Raw genomic sequence first — 15441 nt, 5'->3', positions numbered from 1 at the left:
CAAACCCAGGACTCAACTCATTCAAGTTTTTACCCTATATTTTGAAATGACTGGATTCATGAACCGCACCATGTTTTCCAACCAAACGGGGACAAAAAACCGATTCATGAATCGAGGGATTTCAAATCCCTGGATTCACACAACCAAACAGCCCTTAGGAAGTAGTTTCTACCCCAGAACATGGGATGTGGAAGTGACTGAGTATGCATACTGGGGAAATGGGAATCTTTCACTCTTGACTTGGTCTTCCTTCTAAGGAAGCTATGGATCTTTATGGATGCACCTGTCTGAAGGTGCGCCTGCCTTTTCTTTAATAAGCTTTCGTTTTAGGGTGGAAATCCTTGATGAGGCCTACGGTGAGGCATTACTACACATGTCATTCCCTCATTGGCTTGTGTATTTTTACTTGTATTACGGGTCAACGAGGAGAAATAGTGAATTTAGGAAAGAGAACTGGAAATCTGGGAACTTGCACTTGTCTTCCTGAGTTTCTGAACAACTCTTTCTTCTTCTTTTTTGGGGGAGGGGGGTGTTAAATATTTTTGAGCGAGTTCTGGACATCTCCTTTGAAGACCTTGGGAACAGAAAAGGTGGTGAGGATGCCCCCTTATTACAAAGAGATGAAATCCAGGAATACAGTAGACAGCTAAAAGGAGAAGGATACAACAACAGCTAGCCTTGTCCCAACTAAGTGTGCCTAGGATTCACTATTGCATACGTTAGATGCCTAGTGGTTATGGATGCTTCTGTATTCGCACTAAAGAGAACAAAGTGTTCGAATCCGGGCATACAGTAGGCAGCTAAAAAAAGAAGTAGAACCACAGATAACCGAAACAGATGAGAAACACAGATATGAATTACTCAATTGGATTGTGACTGAAAACCAAAAGACTATGAAAACATTGGTTTTCAAGTACAAACTGTGCACATGTTCGATGCCTAGCATTTTCAACTATTACTGGAACTTTCCCTTCTAGATTCCTACCCCCCAAAAAAAATCTTTTTTTTTTCTTTATTCCTTTTTTTTTTTTTTTTAAATACCACCAAAATGAATGTCAAAGAGATCTAGGCATAACACCTCAATTTACAATACTAAGTCAATATTATTCAAGGGAATCATATAAAACTGCTCAACATCTCTTACCTTTAGTTTATAAATGATCTTATACCAAAAATCTGTACAAGTACAGTTTCCTCCTTTGGAAGTGTGGAAACGGGATCTATCTCTTACAATAATTTCTTTATGGAAAACTAGTGAAATGGCTTTCATGTAGGCCTGTAAACGGATCGGATTCGGCTCGGATACACCACTATCCGAATTCGAATCCGATAAGGAAATCCGATATCCGAATTCGATCCGATAACCGGCGGATATTTTTTAAGGGTATCCGAATTCGAATCCGTGACTCTATCGGATATCCGTTTATTATCCGATCCGCAAAACTATCCGATTGCTGTGTCATTTTCTGAGTTCCGGTGACTGCGATCAGAGAACCTGAGTTTTGGTAAAGTGGTGAAGATCATCCGCTTTGAGGGCTGACCCATCAAGCACAGCCAGACTATCGTCGGCCATTTTCGATGTGTTCAAAGAGCATCTAACAGAGGAAGATCGCCGGTTTTGAGATCACCCAACAAACACAGTCAGACCACCACCGTCGGCCATTTAAGATGATTCAAAGACAGCCACAGCCACGTTCTCACCGGCACCGTAAGATGCACAAGAGCCCATGAAACGGGAGAACAGTAAGGGTCTGATTAGAATCACCAATACAGGTACCTGAAGATGCAAAGCCAAGTTCTTACCGCTGCCGGAAGCTGGTTGACGAGAAGAGAAGAGCTGAAACATGAAGTTTAACCATTTCGATATTTTGAGCAACACCGTCTGGATTGTTCCCAAGCCAAAAAACGCTAAAAGGAGAAGAAAAGTGAGCAATACCGTCTGGATTGTTCCCAAGCCAAAAAACGCTAAAAGGAGAAGAAAAGAGACGGCAAGTCTGCAGCCCAAACAGTGTTTTTGGCTTTCTGCTAGTAGTTATCTTGGACCTTTATTTTTTTAAACATTTTAAAATTCAGCCATTGATGCCTTCACGAGATTATCCAAAAATATTAATTTTTTAATTTAAGTTATTGATGTGACAAGTGATTGTCAGTAATGGTGATGATGAAAAATTGTTTTTGAAAATACAGTCCTTAATGCTCGTGAAGTCAGTCAACTTTATCAAAAAATATTAATTTTTAAATGTAAGTCATTTAATGATGTGACAACTGATTGTATACAAAACTTTTAAAATGCGTGAAGAAATTTAAAATGCGTGAAGAAATTGATAGAAACTGTTCGCAATTCAAAATCATCTTTATTAATTAAACTCATCAAAAATTTATTTTTTATCATAAACGGATAATATACTATCCGGATAATATCCGGTCCGTTTAGTAAATATCCGAATCCGAATCCGTTTAATAATCGGACGGATACGGATATTTTCCGGTAAAAAAAAATTCGGATTCGGACACTCTTAAACGAATACGAACACGAATTCGGAGGCGGATTTCGGTTATCCATTTACAGGTCTAGTTTCATGGCAGAATGACAATCCTCACATATCCTTAGATTTTTCACTATCCGAATTGGGGTCTGTGCTTCAGTATTTAGCAATCCAAAAGCCACAGCTAACTTCTCACTGTGCCAAGATAATGCTTGCTCTTTCTCCTCTTCAATCAAATCAAACAGCACTTGTTTTGTGTTAGGGACATAGCCTCCATAAATGGCTATGGTTTTCAAAACCTCGTTTAACTTGTCATGTATCTGCTCAATTTGGGGATGCAGCCTGTCACCAGCAAGGAATTCATGAACAACACCATGAACCTCAATACAACTACAACCAGGAGGGTATTCATTACATTGCTCCCATGTTCATTATATTCCTCAATCTGGAAACCTTGTCCCATTGGCCTTGAGATGCATACATATTTGAAAGAAGTACATAACCTCCACCTTTACTACTGCAATCCAACTGGATGATGTGATCTATGATTTGCTCCCCAAGATTAACATTACCATGGCTTCTGCAAGCACTAAGCAAAGACCTCCAGATCACAGCATCGGGCTCAATTGGCATCCTCTTGACAACTTCAAAAGCCCTTTCTAATTGTCCTGAACGACCAAGAAGGTCTACCAAACACCCATAATGCTCAATCTTTGGTTCAATTCCCCACAAGCTTTCCATGTTGTCAAAAATAAAGCAACCATCCTCTACTAGACCCGAATAGCTGCATCCAATCAAAACAACAAGAAGTGAGATGTTATCTGGTTTAATATCTTCGGCTAACATTTGAAAAAAATGCCTGAACGGAATCCTTGCCAAGACCATGCATTAGCCCTGAAATTAAGCTTGTCCATGTTAGCACATCTCTTTTGGACATTCTACTAAAGATTAGATAGGCAGAGTCTATCCTCCCACATTTTGCATACATGTCAATTAGGGCAGTTGAAATATTCGAACTATGTGGCACTCCATGCTTGTCTATGTAAACATGACCCCATTTCCCTTGGTTTAAGGCTCCTAGATGTGCACAGGCCGACAAAGCACAGACAATAACTGCTTCATTAGGCTTCACCTTATCATCGGACAACATCTCATTGAAATGCCGAAGTGCATCATTGTACCGACCTCTTCCAACATATCCTGCAATGATAACAGGCCAAGAAACATTATTCCGTTCAGGCATTTTATCAAACAACTTATGAGCCATAAGCAAATCTCTAGAGTTTGCATACCCAAAAAACAAGACTAGTCCAAGTGACAACATCTCTCTTAGGCATTTTATCGAACAGCCGGTGGGCATCTTGTATCTTTCTAAATATACTAAACATTTTAACTAATGAATTGCCAACATAAATATTAAATTCGCACCCATACTTTATAACTAACCCATGAACATTTTCACTATATGATACCATGGTTGGATTGCGTAAACAAGCAGTGATCACAAATGTGAAGGTGTATTCATCCGGTATTTCCAACATGGGTCTGCCAGTTGCTAGCATCCGGTGGAAGATATGGAAAGACTCTTCTGAATTGGGTATCTTGGAGTACGCTTGGATCATGAGGTTGCTCAAGAGAGTTGATGAACAAGGACAGGAATAGTTAACAAACAGAATCTTGCATAATTTAGATTCTTAGTGGAAATACAAGAACAAAGGAGGGCTCCAAGCAAAGATTTGTTCTGAGAAAAGGCTTTGGTGATCAAGGGATAAATAATTGTTTTGAATTTGATTGATTGTAGAAAGTGCAAGATTTTTTAATTGCTTGATGTTCCTGCACAATCCTGTCGGTCCCTTCAGCCGGTTGAACCTGCAAGAATGAGCTCGACCGTGGAGGTCGAGTTTTCACCTCCGACGATCTAGTTAGGGATCCGACTAAGAAAGACAAGAAAGTAATGAACAATAAGAATTCGAATAGTGATAGTTCTATTCAGCATACCTTTCTCTTGTGTTCTCATACCTTTTTATACCTTTTTTAAGTATGAGTTTTAGTGGGACTCAAACCTTAGTTAGGTTGCGATCTGAATCTTAGTCATTGAGTCCTACTCAAATATGAGTAGTTGAGTCTTGACTGAATACCGTTTCTTTGGCTACGAGTCTTATTCAGATTTACCTTGCTCATTCAACCTTTGTACTTATTCGACCGACCTTGACTTGATCGATCTAACTTGATCCGAGCAGGTCGAACTAGGTTCAAACCGAACTGGTTCGATTCCGATCAGGTCTGACTAGGCTCAAACCAAACTGGTTCGAGTTTATTTATTCTTTCCTCATCATAAGCCCCCCAGTCTCTGAAGTCCGAGCTTTATCTTGTTCGGGCTTTAGAGATTTGGTGACCGAACACGCCAACATTTCCAACCAGCGTTACTTGGGTACATTCACAGCCTGGTTTTGGAAGTTTTATGGCTGACGTCATCTGACAGGGTACTGCGCCGTAAAATGGGAAACGACGGCGCACGTCTTTTCTACACGTCCTCCTTTAATGACATGTGGCTCTGTATTGATGACCTCTAATAATGACCTTTTGGGATTTTAAAAGTCTGAGAAGATTAACCGTTTACAATCCAAGATCGTCAGCGCTAGATTGGAATCTTCATAAAGAGATCTTGTACAGGATCGTTAGATGTGGAAGCCTTTAAAGCCATTAGATTAGGAGCTTTCTATACTTTTCCTTTTTCATCCATTAGATTTGGATATTTTAGGAAGTATATAAATCTATCCCTCCCTTTTCCATTTCACTTTTTACTGTGCTTACTGTTGTATCTGTGGAGAAGATGAAGGCTGCAGGACTTTTATGACCTTATTTCGACCTTCACAGAAGCTCCGTTCTTCGATTCCTCTTGCAAGTGAGTTCGTTTTTTCTTCACGAATCTTTTGATGGTCTTTGTTTATTATTTCGTGTTGTATTCTGAGTATATTTTCCTTTTTTCTTTTTCTTGGACTCTGCTTGTCATTTTTTCCCTTTCTGCGACTATAACTTTGTTGTAGCCTTAGCTTCTTAGCTGTAATGGGTGTTAAAAAGAAAGCTTGTAAACCCTCTAAAACTCCCTCTGGACTCCCATCTTTTGAGGGTGAGGCTATTCGTTCCAGGAACAGTGAGGCTTCCTCTTCTGGGTACAGTGACACTGAGACTGATACCTCTGTTGACCCTTCCTTGTCTCCTGGTGTTCGTCCAAACCTGCTTAGTGATGAGGAGTTTAGGACTTTAAGTATTCGTGCTCGGTTTAGCACGAACAGGAGAAAATGGCTGAAAAGTCTTTCTCCTTCCGAATTTGCTTTTGAGAGAAGTCGTCCTAGGACCTCGGAACATATAGATTTCGATCCGAGTAGTTCAGGTCCTAGCTTTTTTCCTTCCGAGCTGACTGAGAGTGACTTGGAACTCATCCGAGCTCGGTACGCTATACCAGATGATTTTGTGCTTAGAGTCCCTGCTTCTCATAAGTGTGCTCACCAACTTCCTTCAGGTGAGTTTGCTGTGTATGAAGATGCCTTTGTTAGTGGCTTTAGGCTTCCTGTGCACCCAGTCTTTGTTGAAGCTCTTAATCAATTTGGGATGTGCCTAGGGATGTTAGCGCCAAATAGTTGGCGTAACATAATTTGTTTTTGGGGCTTTTGTAAGCAAAAGGAGGTCGGTGTAACTCCGACCTTAAATTTGTTCCTTCAATTTTTCATGCATAAGAAGCAGGAGCAAAGTCGTTGGTTCTATCTTTCCAAACGAACTACTCTTCAATCTGAATGGCAGGGTAACTTCGTTGGAACAGGAACCCTTCCCTCAAATACTAAGGGTTGGAGGTCCAGATACTTCATTGTTCGCCCTCCCTCTCCTTCTGATTTTCCGATCTCTTGGCCCAAAAATCCTAGGGAAGGTTAAAATATTCTTCCTCCCCTTTCATCATCCGAGCAGGAAGCAAGGGATCGTATTCGGATGATCCCTACTGAAGATCGGAACTTGCTTGCTGTGAATGGATTTTGTCCGGAATATCCCAATATTCTTCATCATTGGGGTTTCTTGACCGGTAAGATGTATGCTTTTGCTTTTTGCTTTATCCTTTTGTTCATCCTTATTTTGCCAAGTTAACTTACTCGGGAAATGATGCAGTGTTGCTCGGTGAGGATGATCTTGAAGATGCTGTAGTTACCATGCTAGAGGTGGAGGCAAAGCATCCGACCAAGCCAAAAAGTACAGGGCTGATCGGGGTTCTCCATCTAAGGATAAGACTGCTGCTAAGGATAAGTCATCTTCTCGTGTTCGGAAAGGAAACCCTTCTGATTTTCCTCGCCGACCACCAAAGAGGGTGGCCAGTAAGAAGAGCTCGGATTCTGATCCTCACCCCTCCTTGATATTTCTGGTCAAGAGACTTTAGCTGAGATCAGGGCTTCAGGCTCTTCGGGCTCCACCAATATTCTTCAACCAGATTGGTCGTTGGATGGTAACTCTTCGGTATTCAGGGGCGAGTCTTGCTCAACGTCTAGAGTTGCCAACGAGTGGCTGGGTGGAGCTATCCTTCCATCCAACTTTGAATATCTTCAAAGTTTTGGTCATCTACAAGCGCACAATATTACTGTGAGGTATAGATATTTCCTTTTTGTACTGGAGATTACTTTTCTTTATTTCATCTGTAAACTCCTTGCCTTTTTGTGTACAGGATGGCTTGTGCTTTGGTCCAATCTCTGGGTCAAAGCATTGACTCTGCTCGGCAAGACTTCTCTTCTATTCAGGAAGCCAATCAGCACAACAAGAAGTTGGAAGAGGAGCTGGCAGCTCTGAAGTCAAATAACAGTTCCTTGATTGCTCGGGAAGTCGAGCTTCTCAGCGAGGTGGCTGCGTTAAAGGGGAGAAACGAAGCTGTGGAGCTTGAGAAAACCTCTCTCCAAACATCCTTGGAAGAAACACAAGGTTCCTTGGTCGGTAAGGAAGCTGAGATTTCTAGTCTCCGAGCCAAGTTAGAGAGCTTGGATCATCAAGTTGCTAATTTGATGAAGGCGGTTGAGGAGAAAGCTCCCTGCATTTTTGAAGATATCCCCCACAAGCTTCGCATTGAGGTGATAAAGAGGTGGGTCAAGACATCTGGCTGTAGGAAGTTTATGACCAAGGTAGCTGCGCCAAGATATATCTATGCTCGGCATCATACCTACCAAGGCATTATTGCAGCTTTCAAGGATTTGGATTTAGAGAGATTTCAGAACCTGATTGATCCTGGAATCTATGATGACCTTAAGATTCCCCGACCTGCATGATGTGCTGATCGACCAAGGTTTCCCAAGCCTCAAGAGGTTGAAGTAGTTGATTTTCTGAATAACTGGGGTCCCTTGCCCGAGGTTGGTAGTTCAGACACCTCTTCATCGAAAGGCAAATCAGCTCTGAAGAAAACGGAGAAGCTTTAGAGCTTTTTACTTTTTGAGACTTTGTTCTGTCAAGGTCTTTTTGTATGTATGGCCTTTTTGGCCTTTACTTTATTTTCTGCCTTTCTCAATTTGTAATCTCTGTTTGTTCGGAATGGAGCAGTTTATTTAATATCAAAGATTTCTTAGGTCGATTGATACATTTGCCTTTCCGAACATAAAAGCTTGGTTGTTTGTATACTTGATAAAAAGTCAGATCTTTTTGGTGCCTAATAGATTCAAGGCTTTTTTCCCAAACCTGGTTAGGTCGGTTTTTGTTGCCTGGTGAATATCTTAGGTCTTTCTTTCTTGACCTTAGTTTGTCGGTTTTTTGTGCCTAAGTGACTTAGGTCTTTCTTTCCCGACCTTAGTTGGTCGGTTTTCCTGCCTAAGGATCTTAGGGCTTTTTATGCCTAAGTAACTTAGGTCTTGCAGTGCCTATGTGACTTAGGTCTTTTCTTCCCGACCTTAGCAGGTCGGATTTCCTACCAAAGGATCTTAGGGCTTTTTATGCCCAAGTGACTTAGGTCTTTTAGTGCCTAAGTGACTTAGGTCTTGTAGTGCCTAAGTGTCTTAGGTCTTTTAGTGCCTAAGTGTTTTAGGTCTTTGTATGCCTAAGTAACTTAGGTCTTTTAGTGCCTAAGTGACTTAGGTCTTTTCTTCCCGACCTTAGTAGGACGGTTTTCCTGCCTAAGGATCTTAGGTCTTTTAGTGCCTAAGTGACTTAGGTCTTTTAGTGCTTAAGTGACTTAGGTCTTGTAGTGCCTAAGTGTTTTAGGTCTTTGTATGCCTAAGTGTTTTAGGTCTTTGTATGCCTAAGTGACTTGGGTCTTTTAGTGCCTAAGTGACTTAGGTCTTTTCTTCCCGACCTTAGTAGGTCGGTTTATGAATTTTAACTTCTGTTTGTACTCCCCCGATCATCTTAGCTAGAATACCTAGCTTGAGCTGTGATGATATGTAGAAACTTCCAAAACTTTATTCAATAGAGAAAAAATTCATAATGTCTAAATCACGGACTATGGCGTGAATATCTAAACAATTTAAAGAAAACTGAAAACATTCCAAAATTTGTTGAGGATTTAAAACTTTTGATAGTATTTCCTCAAGTTGTTTGAATTTCAGGTCCGAGGTATTAGTTGCCCGGTCTCTGGATCTCGCAGCTTGTATGCTCCAAGGGCAACTTGTTGCACTACAATGTACGGTCCTTCCCAGTTTGGAGCAAGCTTTCCTTGATTTGTGGGGTCAGAAGCAGATGATTTGCGGAGGACTAGATCTCCAGGGAGATACTGTCGCAGTTTAACCCTTGCATTGTAATATGTTGCAATGCGTCTTTGGTATTCCTCCAAGCGATATTGCACTTTATCTCTGATTTCCTCAATGAAGTCTATATTTGCCTTCATTCCTTCAATGTTTGCTTCTTCTTTGAATTCTACTTCTCTGATAGATTTGACCTTAACTTCCACGGGAATCCGAGCTTCGACTCCATAAGCTAGTCGGAATGGAGATTCGTCGGTGGTCTTTATGGCAGTAGTTCGATAAGACCACCGAACTTTAGGTAACTCTTCTACCCATCTGCCTTTAGATTGATCCAATCTTTTCTTCAATCCTTCGAGCATTGATCTATTAATAACTTCTACTTGACCATTACTCTGTGGATATGCTACAGAAGACCAACGGTGCTCTATGCCTTGCTCTTTACAGAATCGTTCAAATTCAGCATTTTCGAACTGTTTACTGTGGTCGGTGACGATGATCTTTGGAATACCATACCGATACATGATATTATGTGTGAAGAATTTTTTTCATCTGGTCAGTATTGATGGATGCTAGTGCTTCAGCCTCCACCCATTTAGTAAGGGCCTGTTTGGTTACATGAATCCAGAGATTTCAAATCTCTGGATTCATGAATCTGAGAATTATACCCGTTTGGTTGTAAAAATCTCTAGATTCATGAAATCTAGAGATTCAACTTTTTACACTAAAAACGTGAATCTGTAGATTTATGGGTAAGGGGTGAAATCCAGAGATTTCAAAAAAGCTATACATTTGCACATTCACAAAAACCATGTCGATCAAATAGTTTTTTAGGATGAATCCACAGATTTCATTCCACAACCAAACATCTAATTTTATAAATTATAACTCCATAGATTTGAAATCTATAGATTTGAAATCTCCAGACTCATGTAACCAAACAGGCCCTAAAGTAATCAATCGCCACCACCAGGTATTCTCTGCTCCCTGTGGCCTTTGGTAGTTTTCCTACCAGGTCTATCCCCCATCTAGCGAATGGAATCGGAGAGAGGGTTGATGTTAGGGGCATTGCAGGGGCATGAGGTATGTTGGCGTGTACCTGGCATTTGTCACATTTGCGGACATGAGTTTTCGAATCTTCTTGTAGTGTGGGCCAATAGTACCCTTGCCTTATTATCTTGTCTGCTAGGGCTCTGGCTCCTATATGACTTCCATAGTTTCCTAATGAATTTCTTTTAGGATGACAGCTGCCTCTGGAGCCCCGACGCATCGTAACAATGGTCGGGTTAGAGACTTTTTGTATAACTTGTCGTTCCTGACGGTGTATCTGACTGCTCTTTGCTTTACAGTTCTAGCTTCTTTTGGATCTTCTGGTAGTAAATCACTTTCCAGATAATTGATTATTGGAGTCATCCAACCATGCTCGGTCTGTATGTGCATCTGATTGGTCAGATTGATGCTTGAAAACTGTAGTTCTTCCATATATACGACTGGGTCTGCATCCATTTCATCTGTAGCCAATCTAGATAGGGCATCTGCCTGCTCATTTTCTGCTCTAGGGACTTGTTGGATTTGGATGTCTTTGAAGAATTGTCTGTATTGGTTGACCATGGTCAGATATTTAGTCATCCTCTTTTCTTTTGCTTCATATAGCCCGTTCACTTGATTCACAATTAGTTGTGAGTCGCTTCTGACTTCGATGTTTTGAATATCAAGGGCTTTTGCTATACGAAGACCTGCTATTAATGCTTCGTATTCTGCTTCATTGTTTGATGCCCTGAATTGGAAGTGTAGTGCATACCGTATTTGGAATCCTCCTGGGCTTATTAGGAGCAATCCCGCTCCACTCCCCTGTGCGTTGCTAGAACCATCCACCGAGAGTATCCATCTTTTGATACTTTAGGAAGTGGCCTCTTCTTCTTGCTCATGCTTTGGTTCAGAAGTTTCAAGGATGAAATCAGCTAAGACCTGTGCTTTAATAGCTGGTCTTGGTCAGAACTCAATTTGATGCTTGCTTAGCTCAACTGCCCATGATACCAGTCTTCTGGCCAAGTCTGGTCGGTGCAGTATTTTCTTTAAGGGAAAGTTTGTTAATACTGCGATAGGATGTGACTGAAAATATGGTCTCAGTTTTCTGGCTGCTATGACCAGGGCCAAAGCTTGTTTGTCCACCTCTGGATATCTTGTTTCAACGTGAAGGAGTACATGGCTCACGTAGTAAACAGGGTTTTGCTGTTTTCTTTCATCTTGCACTAGCACTGTGCTGACGGCCAGTGGCGAAGTTGCCAGGTAGATGATCAGTTCCTTTCCTGTGGTCAGTCGTACGAGCAAGGGGGGAGTAGTTAGCTTTTCTTTCAGATGCTCGAAAGCATGTTGACACCCCTCGCTCCACTCCGGTACTCCTTTTTTGGAGATGTTTTTTAGAGCTTGAAAGAAAGGAGAACATCTCTCTCCTGATCGGGCTATGAACCTGTTTAAGGCTGCCACCCAACCAGTGAGACTTTGTATTTCCTTGATGCTTTTTGGTGGTTTCATCTCTTGTATAGCTTTTATCTTCTCTGGATTAGCTTCTATTCCTCTTTGGGATACCATGAACCCCTGAAATTTTCCTGAAGATACTCCAAAAGCGCATTTTTCTGGGTTGAGCTTCATTTTGTATGCTCGGAGTACCTCAAATACTTCCGCTAGGTCTTTGAGGTGGTTGGATTGAGATGTGCTCTTTATCAGCATGTCATCGACGTATACCTCCATATTCCTGCCTATCTGCAGCTCGAAAATTTTGTTGACCGCTCGCTGGTAGGTTGCCCCAGCTTTTTTTAGACCAAAGGGCATTACTTTGTAGTAGTAACTATCCCTGTCCGTCATGAATGCTGGTGTGTTTCGGTTGGCTGGATCCATCAAGATTTGGTTGTATCCTGAGTAGGCATCCATCAAACTGAGCATCTCATGACCGGCCGTTGCGTCGATAAGCAGGTCTATCCTTGGTAAAGGATAACAATCCTTTGGACAGGCCTTGTTGAGGTCAGTATAGTCTGTGCACATTCTCCATTTTCCGGTGGCCTTTTTTACCATTACCACATTGGCCAGCCAAGTTGGGTGGTCAATGGGTTTAATGAATCCGGACTGCTTTAGCTTCTGAGCCTCTGTTCGGATGGCCTCATGCTTTTCCAAAGAAAAATTTCTTCTCTTTTGTATTACTGGAATCGCTTGAGGGTCGATGTTTAGCCTGTGCTCGGCTACTTCTCTGTCTATGCCGGGCATATCTTCTGCTGACCATGCAAAGACGTCAGCATTTTCCTGTAGAAATCTAGTTAGACTATTTTTGAATTTTTCTTCTTGTTCTGCTCCGATCATTGTTCCCTGATCTTCTTTTGAATTTAGCATAATATTTCCCAACTTTTCTACCGGTTCCGCCCTTTGCATGCTTTCTTCATCGCGATCATCTCTGACTTCGACCGCCATGGTAGAGCTTGTTTTTACTCTTTCTCTCATGTAATTGGCGTAGCTCTGCCGGCTTCCTTTTTGATCGGCGGAACATTCTCCTATTCCCCTTTTTGTAGGGAATTTCATCTTCATGTGTAACGATGATACTACCGCTTCTAGAGTACAAAGGGTTGGTCGTCCTAAGATCATATTATAAGCTGACAAATCTCGGACGACCATAAAATTCGATTGAATGACCCTGTCTCTAGGGTATTTGCCGATACAGAGATCTAATCTGATGGTGCCCCCTGCTCTGGTTGAGGGTCCTATAAAGTCGTATAAGTGTGTTCCATAGGGGACCAGCATTTTCTCGTCCAGCTGTAATTTTTTGAAAGCTTCTAATGACAAGATATCTGCTGATGACCCTGTATCTACCAGGACTCTATGGACCTCTTGTTCCGCCAAAGTGACTTTGATGACAAGAGCATCGTCATGGGGAGTGTTTACCCCTTGTTTGTCTCTGGATGAGAAGGTGATTGGTTCCGAAGTGACCTCATCTGGCTTTTCAAACTCGGCATTCCCTACATATCGTGCTTTTCTTTTGGCTTGTCTACTTGACTCCTCAGTTGGGCCACCGAACACGGTAAATATTGGTGGTCTTTTTTTATCATCTCCTCCCTCCCGTGGTCTGGACTTGTTTAGGCGTCTTTCTCTGCTTGGAGATCTATATCTTTTCTTACCTCCTGCTACTTGCTTTTGACCAGGTTGGGTAGGTCGGAGGTATTTTGTGAGCTACCCTTGAGAGATGATCCTGTCAATTTCTGCTTTTAGTTGTCGGCAGTCATCCGTCCAATGTCTGTGATTTTGTGAAACTCGCAATATTTGCTTTTATCACGATCTCCTAGACGAGAGTGTAGCTTATCGGGCCACTGGAGAATTCCTCGATCTTTAATTTGCATCAGGATTTCTGATCTCCTCATAGCTGATGACCCTTCCCGGTCAGGTCGACCATCCCTGGTCGGGTCTATGGTCGATCTTCTGACGGGTTGGTGTTTTTCTTTGTGTGCTCTTGCTTCATTGATTGGATGCTCCTTCTTTTGAGATTCAATTGTTTCTGATATCTCTGCTTGTTTGTGGCATCGTTCCCTGAGATCATCATACATTTTAGGCATGTTAAGCAAGAGTCTCTCGAGTAGGCCTTCATGGCTGAGCCCTTGGTATAAGGCGTGGAAGGCTATCTTTTCATCCAGATTTTCGATTTGCATGGTCAGATTATTGAATCTCGCAAGGAAATCTCTAATGGACTTCGTTCGCCCTTTTTTTACAACGAACAAGGTATCCTCTCTCTTTTTGGTTTCTACTCCGCTTTGGAAACGCAACAAGAAAGCCCGACCTAGATGGTCGAAACTTTTTATTGTGCTGGTGAGGCGAGCCTGGTACCAATCTAATGTTGCTCCGGTTAATGAGGCCGGAAAACTGTGGCACATAGCTGCTTCATTGTGTCTAGAAGTAGACATGACGAACTTATAATGGGTGATGTGATGTTTGGGACACTTCGATCCATCGTATGTGGTGAAGGTAGGGCATTTGAAACCTTTTGGTATCTTTGCTACCGAGACGCTTTTGATGAAAGGATCCTCTTTTAAAATGGCATATAGCTCGTCTTTGCCAGGATTTTTCAATTTTTTGACTGTTTCGTCAAGGTCGGTGATGCGCTTATTCATCTCTTCATCCCGCTTGTTTGAACGATTATGGTTCTTTTTGTCCTTTGAAGCTTTTGCTGGATCTGTGCTACTTCCTCGATCTCCGTCTTCGTCGACTGGAGGATTCTTTTCTGGAATAACTTCTTTCAAGGTTCGAGACTTTGTTGTCTCTTTCTGCAGCTCCCTTTGAGATTGTTGAGGTATCTGGTCGATCACGGGTGGTCGGTCACGCCTGCTCCCTTCGGGACTTTTTAGTTTTTTCTGAGACTCTGCTTCGGGAGCGATTACGTGTTGCATGGCCATCCTGATCAACTCGCTTAGGGATGAGATTTCTTTCCTCATTGTAGACTGCTCCTTTTGAACTTCGACAATTTGTTGCATTGTCGCGTATTGACTTGCTTGAGGGTCTGGAAGAATTGGAGGATCTTGCTGAATTTGGAGTTCGGGAATTTTTTCCATTCCTTTTTGAACTGTGCCTTGGTCGACCTCCTTTTCTCCATCAGACCCATCTTCGATTACCAAACCTGATCTTGTCCTCATAATGGCTTTTCGATCAGAGTTCCCACAGACGGCGCCGATTGTTGCTGCACAATCCTGTCCGTCCCTTCAGCCGGTTGAACCTGCAAGAATGAGCTCGACCGTGGAGGTTGAGTTTTCACCTCCGACGATCTAGTTAGGGATCCGACTAAGGAAGACAATAAAGTAATGAACAATAAGAATTCGAATAGTGATAGTTCTATTCAGCGTACCTTTCTCTTGTGTTCTCATACCTTTTTATAGTTTTTCTAAGTATGAGTTTGAGTGGGACTCAAACCTTAGTTAGGTTGCGATCTGAATCTTAGTCATTGAGTCCTACTCAAATATGAGTAGTTGAGTCTTGACTGAATACCGTTTCTTTGGCTACGAGTCTTATTCAGATTTACCTTGCTCATTCAGCCTTTGTACTTATTCAACCAACCTTGACTTGGTCGATCTAACTTGATCCGAGCAGGTCGGACTAGGTTCAAACCGAACTGGTTCGATTCCTATCAGGGTCGATTAGGCTCAAACCGAACTGGTTCGAGTTTTTTTATTCTTTCCTCATCACTTGATTTTATTGGTTTGAGATTTTTCTAGAAATTCAAGGAAAATTTC

At 41.9% G+C, this 15441-nt stretch overlaps 1 pseudogene; it reads right to left on the bottom strand.

Moving 5' to 3' along the window:
* Window positions 1-734: 734 nt before the first annotated feature.
* LOC149028867 (pentatricopeptide repeat-containing protein At5g66520-like) lies at window positions 735-5984 on the bottom strand (annotated as a pseudogene).
* Between the last annotated feature and the right edge of the window lie 9457 nt (window positions 5985-15441).

The sequence above is a fragment of the Hakea prostrata genome, chromosome 1, assembly GCF_041222555.1.
Source record: "Hakea prostrata isolate BN-2017 chromosome 1, UWA_Hpros_2, whole genome shotgun sequence".
NCBI lineage: Eukaryota > Viridiplantae > Streptophyta > Magnoliopsida > Proteales > Proteaceae > Hakea > Hakea prostrata.
Note: the sequence above shows the minus strand (reverse complement) of the source record. Positions and strands in the feature narration are given on the sequence as shown.